The sequence below is a fragment of the Convolutriloba macropyga genome, chromosome 9 (assembly GCF_964194025.1).
Source record: "Convolutriloba macropyga chromosome 9, txConMacr16.3, whole genome shotgun sequence".
Taxonomy (NCBI): Eukaryota; Metazoa; Xenacoelomorpha; order Acoela; family Convolutidae; genus Convolutriloba; species Convolutriloba macropyga.
Window position 1 is genome coordinate 66,097,126 of NC_134476.1, and position 9,148 is coordinate 66,106,273.

Consider the following 9,148-nt stretch of genomic DNA (forward strand, 5'->3'; position numbering starts at 1 on the left):
ACAATTTTATTGTTTTTAGTTTCCACTTCTGTCATCGTAACTAAAGGTTCGTTATTCAATTCTTTTGAGATGGTGACAACAAATTCTTAGCCTTCAAATCAGCACGTGGCCAAAATTTAGATCTCAAACTTCGCAACAAAATACTACCAGTTTCTTTTCTCTTGAAATACCGTTGCTCGAAATATTTTTTCGCTTACTCAGCAACGATCTTCCAGCATATAAAATTGAACCTCTCTCTACCATGAGAATAAAACAACATGACAGGTCAAAAAAGTAACGTTCGATATAAGAAAGAACAATAATTTTTTAACTGATTCTTTTATTGCACAAGTTATTCCAATCTAAAATAGTCTGCCTTCTAATATTAGACTGAAAACAACATCGAAAGCTTCCTTAAAAAAAACTGAAAGAATATTTTTGGAAAGAATTTTCGAAGGACCCAAAAGTAACTGATATAAAAGATGATATTGAGAGCATTAGATTTTAATTTTCTTTTTTAATATTCATGATGTACATATTAAATTGTGAGAACATTTTATGCTCATATTCTAGGCCATTTTTTAATAAGCGCAAGTCTTACAAAAATTCGCCGTAAAGTTTCCATTTTTATAGTTAAATTTTCTGCCTTGGCAAAAATCGCACAAAAAATCGATATCTAAAACAAACGAAATTAGGGAAGAAAAGCTTTGTATCTTAAGTTCTGCGAAAAGGGTTACCCGGTTTTGGGGAAATTGAGGTACTTAAAACTTTATGAATTAGGTGACAAGTCTTGAAGCACGTTTCCGCTCATTTTAGGCATCTATTTTTTGCATTAAAAGTATCTCTAATCAGCGATTTAGCCTATTAAAACGCTCTTCTGAGCATGCAAACATGATGTAAAAGCTTATTAATTGAGCATGCGAAAATGATTTGAAACTTTGTTAATAGAGTCTGCAAGCTTAAAGATTTCAAAGTGACCTAAAAAAAAAGAATTAATGAACCGACGAAGTATAGTTCTTTTGAATTGTGGTCTGAAATTATAATTTAACTGATTTTTTTATTTAGAGAGAGAGAGAGAGAGAGGGAGAGAGAGTGTGTGTGAGAGAGAGCAGAATCGATGGATTTTTCAGAAGAATTTATTCTGTTTTGACCAACCCTGCTTATTGAGTTCAAAACTTTTACGCCCACAGACCGAGGTGCTTCTTTTTAGATGCTAACGTGCTATAAAACAACAAAAATTGGGGGCTTAAAACACTGGGAGGGCTAATACAGAATAGATTCGAAAAAATTATTAGACAGCTGTAAAAATTTAAATAGAAAAAAAAAGTAATAGACACCCACAAACCCCTAAAAAGACGCAACAAAAAAATGAATCAAAAATTAATAGACATGTACAAACCTGAAAAATGTCGCAAAAAGAATTCGCAGAGTGGATGGAATTTTCAGAAAAAACGCACATCAAAAACAGAAGCAGATTTGAGGATTTTTTCATAAAAAATGTGTTAGACTTCTGTAAACCTGTAAAAAGACCACAAAATATTGAATAATCTCACTTTAGCAAAATCTTTTGATGAATGCAATTGGGAATCACCCCTTAAGTCAAATATAGCAAAAAGAACAGCAATGATTTCACAAGTGGTCTTTTTTACCGAAATGTCCCTCAGTCCGAATTTACCTTGTCATTGAAGAACAAGAGTAGTTATGAACTTGCCAAAGGCAAAACCTTTGTTTTATAAATATAATATCTTGCGGATGTAGCGAGGCGATGATCAAAAATTTAGTTTGATGGTAACTTCAATTTCCTTTATCCTAAACTGAAACCAAGGGATATATCGGAAAGTAATTTATTTGTCACATTTCAAAAAATTATGTCAAAACAATAGTGCTTGAACACAGATAAATGCCTGAAATACCATGGAGAATCAGTGAGACGACGTTGAAGAATATTTGATGATGGTTTTTTGTTTTTCGTTTCACAAAATTGACACTAAGGGATTTCTCAGAAAATAAATATGTCAAACTTTTAAAAAATTATCGCAAAACGATGATGCTTGAATACAAATAAAACCCTGTAAAACCATGAAGTTGGTACGATATGGTATGTTATTAACCGAAGAATATTTGATGATGGTTATTTGTTTTTCGTTTCACAAAATTGACACTGAGGGATTTCTCAGAAAACAAATATGTCAAAATTTTAAAAAATTATCGCAAAACGATGATGCTTGAATACAAATAAAACCCTGTAAAACCATGAAGTTGGTACGATATGGTATGTTATTAACAGGTAAACCACTATTAATCACTTAAGTGCTATCAATTAATAAAATTTAAACCAATATTACAGGCTCAAAAAGGCGCATTTAATTAGGCTCAATTGCGGATTGTTAATAGACCCAGTGCGAAGATTAGATACGTTCAGGGGGAAATCAAGTTACAATGCGTGCAAAAAAGAGTTACATAAATTGAACAGAATCGTGATACATAGCAAGCTAGTAATAGGTTACACAGCTCGTATCTCAATTTCGCAGATAAAATTGGACACTTTTTCGAAGACGATTTTTGCAATTCCCTTCACATTTGCCTGTTCTTGTTAAAGCGTTTTTTTTATTCTTCCTCCTTTTTCAATGTATTAACAAATGAAAAACACACAAGAGATACACAGATCGGCCAAACATTCCCGTGACGATTTGGGAATACCTGTGCGGCGTTATGTATCAATCTTTTGAATTTAAATCACATTCACTTCAACTTATGGAACACACACGCATTGAATTTTGGGAACATTTTCAGTTATTAGCGGAAATATTTTTTAATGTAGTATCACCGCCTTCAGTGCATTCAGCGCTAAAAACTTTAATTCTTAAGAGAATTCAGCGCTTCTATCGAAATTCGTAATTTTTATTGTTGACACCTCGAATAGGGCAAACGCAGCAGATAAAATTAGGGTAAATACACTTTGAACTGTACTTTAGAACATCTGAAGCGTTACTTTTGACTGCTCATGGCGATTCTCTTAAATATTTGTTGGGCCGAGTTAAATCAATTATTCTAAGCATTTAAAGATTTCCTCGGAGAAAAATCAGTTTTACTTTGACTTTTACGCATTATTTGCATTTTTCTCCTCGATAGGTAACGGAAATGGAGATCAGTTTGTATATAACTTATTATTGTTTATTTAAAACATAGCTTAAGTCGCGTTAAGATAAATTAAAAGTATCTCTAGAGATCTCTAGCCAAAAGTATCTGTTAGACATCTGTGAACCTGTAAAGTGACAAACGATTATTGAATAATCTCAATTTAACAAATTCATTTGATGAAAGCAATTAGGAATCATAAATCAAATTTAGCAAAAAGTACAGTAATCAATTCACAAGTGGTATTTTACCCAAGTTTCCCTCAATCTAAATTTATCCTGTTATTGAGGAAAAGGAGGAGTTATGTACTTGCTAAAGGCAAACATTTTTGTTTTATAAATGGAATATTTTGCGGATGTAGCGAGACGACGGTCAAAAATCATATTTGATGGAAACCTTCTTTTGCTTTATCCTAAATGAAATTAAGGGATTTTTCGGAAAGAAAATTTGTTGTCAAATTTCATAACATTATGTCAAAACCATGATGCTTGAACACAGATAAAAGCCTGAAAAACCATGAAGAAATTGTGAGGCGACGTTGAAAAATATTTGATGTTGGTTATCTGTTTTACATTTCCCAAAATTGAAACTGAGGGATTTTTCAGAAAAAAATATGTCAAACTTTTATTAAAAAAATCACAAAACGATGATGCTTGAATACAAATAAAAACCTGTAAAACCACGAAGTTGGTATGATATGGTATATTATTAACCCGAAAACCACTTTTAATCACTTAAGTGCTATCAGTTATTAAAGTTTAAGATCACTTTTACAGGCTCAAAAATGCGCAATTCATTAGGCTCAACTGCGGATTGTAGATAGATTCAGTGCGAAGATTAGATACATTCAGGGTGGAATCGACTTACGTTGCGTGCGAAAAAGAGATACATAAATTGGACATATTCGTGATGCACAGCAAGCACAAAATAGGATACAAAGCTTGTATCTCAATTTCGCTGATAAAATTTAGACACTTTGTCGAACACGGTTTGCGCAATTCCCTTCACTTTTGCCTGTTTTTGCTAAAGTATCTCTTTTTTGGATTCTTCTTGCTTTTTCAATGTATTAACAGACGAAAAACGCAAAAGAGATGCGCAGATCGGGCAAATTTTCCCGTGTCGATTTGGTTATACCTATGCGGCGTTTTGTATAAATCTTTTGAATTTAAATCACATTCACTTCAACTTATGCAACACACACGCGTTGAATTTTGGTAAGATTTTCAGTTATTAGCGGAAATATTTGTTTAAAAAACAGCAATTTTTAGCGTTGATCTTTATTATTTTCACCGCTCAAGTGGTCACAAAAATACTTCACCACTATCAATAAAAAGAGGTGAAGATAACGATGTCACTACTAAAAACCACAAATCTTAAAAAATTTACCGCAAAAATAATTGCGTTGAATTTTACCGGTGAATTGACGCAGCAATTGCTGTTTTTGGAGATAAAAATTGTAGTTTCACCACTTTCACTGCATTCAGCGCTAAGAACTTTCATTCTTACGACAATTCAGCGCTTTTATCGAAACTCTTACATTTCTTATTATTTTTTAATGTTGACACCTCGAATAGGGCCAACGTACAAAACAATATTAGGGTAAATACACTTTAAAATGTATCTTAGCATATCTGAAGCGTTACTTTTGACTACTCATGACGATTCTCCTAAATATTTGCTTGGCCGAGTTAAAACATTCATTCTAAGCATTTAAACTTTCCCTCGGAGAAAAATCAATTTTACTTTCACTTTTACTGATATTTTGCATTTTTCTCCTCGATAGCTAACAAAAAAGAATTTCAGTTTGAATATAATTTATTATCGTTAATTTAAAACTTAGCTTGAAGCTAAGTCGCAATAAGATGAACTAAATGTATCTCAAAGCTTTTTCTCCTAAACTTACTTTTAAAAATTAAATTTATTGAACTATATTAAATTTCCTTAATAAAATTTCCTTTAGCTTTACTGAGTGTGGATATAAAGTTCAGCAGAATAGTCTATAAACTATTGTCCTTAAAAGTAGGAAACTGTTCGATTTGGTTGGTCTGAGTTAGATAAAAACATAGAAGATTCCGTGAATACACTTCGGCATTGTCGATTCGGTTCTCAAAGTAGGAACTCGTCATTGTGTTTCTTTTTTCTTTTTCAAAAGTAAGAAATCATTGGTATTTCCAGGTTGAAACATTTGAAATTGTCAAAAAGTTCGATCTGAAAAGCAGAAAACCGGCGATAGATTCATGCCGCACTATTGATCCAGACGGAATCCAAAAAAGGCGGCTTATGTACCCGTTTCGCGTTGATATTATGAAAACTTAGATTGTTCTAGGTTGTTCTGATATTAAACCGAATATCCGAAATTGATATTATAAAAAATATATAAATGCAGCGCTACAAAGATGTGAACCTTTTCATTGTAAGTTTTTGTCGTTATCGACAAACCTGAATACTTTTGCTTCATATGGTTTTTACTTTTAGGGATAGCTTGAATATTCGTATGATGAAAAATTATCTCGCAAGATATTGGAAGATTAATGGCCTTTTCCGAAATCTCGTTAGAGCATGTACGATTTTGAAAGTAATTCTCGGAACCCAAGGTATGCTCTCGCATGATTAAATAAACGGTCTTTCGAAGTCAAATAGAAGGCCGTCTTTTGCTCTGTTGTGCCGTAAAAATTTCGTCGAAAATCCAGACTCTAAACACAGAACCTAAAGATCCCAACCTATTTGTCAAATTATTACAGAAATCAAATAAAATATCATGGAAAAAAGTGTAGAGTGTGACAAAAAAAACTTTGGAGAAAGGTGTCAGCTACAGGTATCAGGTTCTAATTTTGTCTGGTGCTAATTACATATTGACTGTTTTAGGAGCAGATGATAACAAATACCCATTTTTTGTGAAAGTGTACGCTAGTGATCCAGACGCTAACAAAAATTTGAGGTGAGTGAAGATCCGTTATATTGAACTGGCGTCAGGGTCACAATTTAGCGCCAGACCAGAAAAAGAATACTTTTTTTGCCTTCTGAACCCTAATTGATTGGTTTGAAGAGAAAAGAGTATGTGTTCGCTCCCAATTCAGCTTGACAAATCATCCAGTTTTTCGTTCAGATGTAATTATTTTTTTTTAATAAAAGAGAGGTTTTTTGAAAGAACAAAAAAATGTTAGACATCTTAATTAAAGCAATTAATTATTCTCCAGTTCACCTAATTGAAGAGTGAATGAGACCATTAAATAATGAGATTAAGACACAAAAAAACTCAGCAAATACAAAAAAGGTGAAAATCAAAACATAAAAAAATTGACTGAATAGACTTAGTGACATACAAACAAACCATTAGGTGTATTTCAAGTGTATAAAAAATGTATAACTGAGCAACATTAGAATTAATTTATAACTTTAAAAAATATCTGTCAAAAACTTAAGGGAAAAATTAGTCATAAAGATCAAAATACCGCACGTGACATAAATATTGTTCAATAGTTGCTAATTTTTCACTGAATTTTAAACGGTGTTTAAAAAATATTCTTGCTTTAAAGAAAACACTTTTCCGCTCTCTTTTGTTTCCAGTGTCATTGAAAGTCGGATGTCGAAAGAAGTGTGGGCATATTTTGAAAACGGTAAATAAATAATCTGTTTTCAAACCAATGAATAACTTGCATGCAGCTGAAGGATATTTTTCAGAAAACTAAACAGACTAAACTAATCATCATAAATATTACATTATTTTGAAAAGATGGATATTTCAAAAAGAAAAAATGTGACAAATTTTCCGATAAATTTTGACACCACAACTACTATGAACAGACAGTGGCGACAAATAGTTTTTGTTCGATAATGTTTTTTTTTGCGACAAGTAAATTAAAATTATAACCATGCGGTTAAATATACTTGAAACAAAACATACTTCAAATCATTCTAACAAAATAAAGTAATAAACATCAACAAATTTCTTAAAGAATCACATTATAAAACTTTCTTCCGATTGTTTTCTTCCTAAAAATTTTCTTCCTCTAGTACCACTACATAGAGACAAGAACAGAAAAACACTGCAGTTAAAACTAATGAAGACAGAAATACACAAATCAACAAAAAAATACAAGTCGGTTTCTTTCAAATGAAATGTGATAGGGTATTTGCAATAATTGCCAACTCAAAGGACAAACAACAATTTCAATTGGAATGAAGAAAGTGAGCGAAAATAATGAATGCAACAAAAAATTCCCCTACTTGACAAAAAAATAAGTGTGTTCCGCAAAATAATCGCCTCATCGAGGGAAACAATGAAACGGATTAGATCCCAAACCCCCCCCCCCCCCCACGCGTTTTTTAACCCCTAAGTACAATTTCTGTGTTATATATTATGTTACTATGTTAAAAAAACACGTGCGTTGGGGGGGGGGGGGGGTCAGAATTCAACGCTCTCCAAGCTGGAGCCGAAGCAAAATAAATCCAATGAATTTGAGCTGTGTTGGTTCTTGTGTTTTGTCATTCTCGTTCCCAAAAATGAATTCGTTGGTTGCATTTAAAGAAAATTTTCTAATGGTAGCTCGTGATTGGAGTTTTGTATAGAGAATCCGCAGTTATAGTTGTTATGAAGACAGCGGATATTTTCCGTTTGAGCCTCCATTACGGTATGCTCCCCTCCCCCCCCCCCCCAATTACACAGCGCGCGTCATTACATGGTAAATCATTATGTAAAAATATTGCACGTGCTTCTGGGCGCGGCAAATAATATAAACCCACTAAGCTGGGGGGCACAAACGGAAAAGATTCAAGACAGCTATAAAGCAATAAGGATTCCACGTTAAATTTTTTTCAACTTAATTTTATACTGTTATTGAAGTCCATTTATCAAAGTCTAGAACCATATGTATGTTGCTCGGCAGCAGAACGGGAAAATACGCGAATAGTCCAAATTTTGCAAAACAGGAGCCATATTTCACAATCGATCATTAATTTTTGGCTATTCGAAATAGTGTTTAGAACATACCAACAATTTCCCACTCTCGAAAACTCAACATACCAACTATACCGAAGAAGAAACATCAATTCTGTTTCTGATCCTGGAATCTTGGATATGGGTGACACTTGGAGTCCCTTTTCTGATAAAATGCATACTCACTTGGCGCTCTTAGTTTCTCTGTTCGATGCAGATCCTTGTTATAACATTTTATTGTTTCAGCCTATGTGGGGGTGCAATTATGAACAGCAACACGGTGGTTACAGTCACGCACTGTTTATGGATTAGATTTGAAAACCACTTTGCAAAAACGCTCTTCGTATCAACAGGTTTGTTTTTATGTGTTTTTGCTTATTTGTTTTTCGATTAAACTCAAAAAAATGATGGTTTGATTTCATTTAAAAGTGAAGTTTGAAACTACCTGGATCGAAGGATTCACATAAAGTAAGCCTAATTGTATGCAAACCCGATTTAATTACTTCACAAACTTCGTGAAGTCATACAAGAACTTGTCCCGTTGTTGCCAATCAAGTAATCCTGCCAATGGAACATAAAGTTTTGCAAGCATAAAATGCGACTTCATTGCATATCTGGATGAAGCTGGATAAAAACATGAGAAATCAATCATTCACGCGCACATATGACACCTAAAATACTATTTTTGCTGTGAGATCCCTTAATCCTTCAAGCTTGCTGCCAGACGAAGATAGCTTCGAGGAAAGTTATGAAAACTTATATTCTGGCAAAAAGTGCCAATGTTTTTTATTGAGAATTTAATTTTCAATAAACTCATTTTTTCACAATTAATTGCAATGATTGCTCTGAACAAAAACTTTGAAAACCTTAGTTTTTGACAATGAATGCCAATGTTTGCTTTGGAAAAAAAACATTTAAAACAATCTCATTTTGGCGAATAATGCCAATTTTTTTCTTGGTAAAATACCTTGAGAACATTCTCATTGTCTTGCAACTAATGCCAATGTCAGTTTCGAGAACTTATTTTCCAAATAACTTTGAAAACTTTATCTTTTTTGAATGTGAGTGCCAATGTTATTTTTGATAAAAAAATTT